Genomic DNA, 3,179 nt, shown 5'->3' with positions numbered 1-3,179 from the left:
CTCCAGACAGTAGGGGAGGAAGTCCCCCTTCTTTTCCTGCTGGTTCAGTAGAAGGAAAAGCCCCAAACAGTTGTGGCAATCTCAATTCCTAGTTCATTAGAGCCATTGTTCTGTCTCCTGGTAGAATTATTCGTTCCTTTGGGAATCAAGACCTCCAAACCAGCAGAGAAAATGTTCAGAAATGGGAAACAGAAACCCTGCAAGTGTGAGCTACGATTGTGCCGCTGCCACTCCAGCCTGGGCAACAGAGACCCTGTCTCTAAAAACACAATAGGTGGCCGGGCACAGTGGCTCACACCTGTCATCCCAGCACTTTGGGGGGCCAGGGCAGGAGGATCACTTGAGGCCAGGAGTTCAAGACCAGCCTGGCCAACACAGCGAAATCCCATCTCTACTAAAAATACAAAAATTAGCCATCTGTGGTGGCACGTGCCTCTAATCCCAGCTACTTGGGAGGCTGAGACAGGAGAATCACTTGAACTGGGAGGCAGAGGTTGCAGTGAGCCAAGATCGTGCCACTGCACTCCAGCCTGAGTGACAGAGCAAGACTCCATCTCAAAAAAAAAAAAATTCCTGCAAGTGTGAGCTACTATTGCACCACTGCCACTCCAGCCTGCGCAACAGAGACCCTGTCTCTAAAAAAATAACAGGCGGCCAGGCACAATGGCTCACACCTATCATGCGAGCACTTTGGGGCACCAAGGCAGGAGGATCACTTGAGCCCAGGAGTTTGAGATCAGCCTGGGTAACATAGTGAAACCCTGTCTCTACTAAAAAATAGGCTGGGTGCGGTGGCTCACACCTGTAATCCCAGCACTCTGGGAGGCCGAGGTGGGCGGATCACGAGGTCAAGAGATCGAGACCATCCTGGCTAACACAGTGAAACGCCGTCTCTACTAAAAATACAAAAAAAAAATTAGCCGGGCATGGTGGTGGGCGCCTGTAGTCCCAGCTACTCGGGAGGCTAAGGCAGGAGAATGGCGTGAACCCAGGAGGTGGAGCTGGCAGTGAGCCGAGATGGCGCCACTGCACTCCAGCCTGGGCGACAAAAGAAGACTCCGTCTCAAAAATAATAATAATAATAATACTAGTGATCTTTTCCGGTTAGCACAGTGGGAGAAGCCATGAGCAGCAAAGTCTCTCGTGACACCCTGTACGAGGTAGTGTGGGAAGTCCTATGTGGGAACCAGCACAAGCACCCCAAGTTCCTAGAGACAGTGGAGTCACAGATCAGCTTGAAGAACTATGACCCGAAAAAGGACAAGCGCTTCTCGGGCACCATCAGGCTGAAGTCCACTCCCCGCCCCAAGTTCTCCGTGTGTGTCCTGGAGGACCAGCAGCACTGTGATGAGGCCAGTGCCATGGATATCTCCCACATGGACATCGAGGCACTGAAAAAACTCAACGAGAATAAAAAACTGGTCAAGAAACTGGCCAAGAAGTATGATCAAGCAGATTTCACAAATCCTCGGCCCAGGCCTAAATAAGGCAGGAAAGTTCCCTTCCCTGCTCACACACAACGAAAACACAGTGACCAAAGTGGATGAGGCGAAGTCCACAATCAATTCCAAATGAAGAAGGTGTTATGTCTGGCTGTGGCTGTGGACCACGTGAAGATGACAGATGATGAGCTTGTGTATGACATTCACCTGGCTGTCAACTTGTTGGTGTCATTGCCCAAGAAAAACTGGCGGAATGTCCAGGCCTTATGTATCAAAAGCACCATGGGCAAGCCCCAGCGCCTATATTAAGGCACATTTGAATAAATTCTACTACCAACAAAAATTTTTTTTAAAAGTACTAAATAAATAATAAACAGAAATAAATCATGTAAGTGGTTATTATGGGTGATCGTGAATGGAGCCACTCATACTTCTAGCCACTGGCTCCCTGACCTGCATGTTCAGGATCTAGTGGTCTCCCACGCGAAGCATAGTGCTGTGTGAAAGAAGAGAACACTCACCTTGACAGGGTGGAGGCCCTCGGGCCTGCACGATAGGGGATAGGTGAGGCATTGCCACCTGCGTAACTGCTTCCGCTTCTGGGAATACACCCCAAAGAACTGAAAGTGGGGACTCCACAGATATTTGTGCACCTGTGTTCGTAGCAGCATGATTTGCCATAACCAGAAGGTGGAAACAACCTGATTTCCACAGACGAGTGGAAAAACAAAATGTGGGATATTTTTGTGGTACAAAAATGTGATCTATCTGTTCAACGCAGCATTATTTAGCCTTAAGAAGGAATGAAATTCTGACACATGCTGCAACATGGATGAATCCTGAAGACAACTTGCTAAATGAAATAAGCCAGGCGCAAAAAGCCACACACACTGTATGAATCCACTCATTTGTGGGCCCTAGACTAGTCAAATTTGTAGAGACAGAAAGCAGGATGGGGGGTGCCAGGGGCCGGGGAGGGGAAATGGGGAGTGAGTGTTTGGTGGGGACAGAGTTTCAGTTTGGAAGATGAAAAAGTTCTGGAACAAGTGGTGATGGTTACACAAGAGGAAACGGGGAATGTCCATGATGCCTGAGAATTGTGTGCTTCTAAACGGCTACCCTGACACCTTCAGCAGTAAACAAGACGGAACAACTTCTTCAAGATACATCTGAGCACACAGGTGTGAAAGTCAGTGTCCGAACCTGGGGCTGTACTTTCTTATACTCTAGAATACATGAAGACAAAAGGAGGCTCTAATGAAGAAGTCGTTCAAGATGGAGTCAGAATGTTCATCGAAAAGAAGGTACAGCTAGGGCTGGGCGCAGTGGCTCACGCCTGTAATCCCAGCACTTTGGGAGGCTGAAGCGAGCGAATCACTTAAGGTCAGGAGTTCGAGACCAGCCTGGCCAACATGGTAAAACCCGCCTATACTAAAAAAAAAAAAAAAAAAAAAAAAAAATTCCAAAAATTAGCTGGATGTGATGGCATGCACCTGTATGTAATCCCAGCTACTCGGGAGGCTGAGGCACAAGAATTGCTTGAACCTGGGAGGCGGAGGTTTCAGTGAGCCAAGATCATGCCACTGCACTCCAGCCTGGGTGACAGAGCAAGATTCCAGCTCAAAAAAAAAAAGAAAAGAAGGCACAGCTAACACTAGGAACAGAAATGGACCATGCTGAAGACAAATCATCCAGCGAGTTTGTGTTCAGTAACCCAAACATCAGAGGAACTTACGG

General features: G+C 48.3%; 1 pseudogene; it reads left to right on the top strand.

Annotated features, from left to right (window-relative positions):
- Positions 1-1,124: 1,124 nt before the first annotated feature.
- LOC100441508 (large ribosomal subunit protein uL1-like) lies at positions 1,125-1,751 on the top strand (annotated as a pseudogene).
- Positions 1,752-3,179: the final 1,428 nt, after the last annotated feature.

The sequence above is a fragment of the Pongo abelii genome, chromosome 18, assembly GCF_028885655.2.
Source record: "Pongo abelii isolate AG06213 chromosome 18, NHGRI_mPonAbe1-v2.0_pri, whole genome shotgun sequence".
Taxonomy (NCBI): Eukaryota; Metazoa; Chordata; class Mammalia; order Primates; family Hominidae; genus Pongo; species Pongo abelii.
Note: the sequence above shows the minus strand (reverse complement) of the source record. Positions and strands in the feature narration are given on the sequence as shown.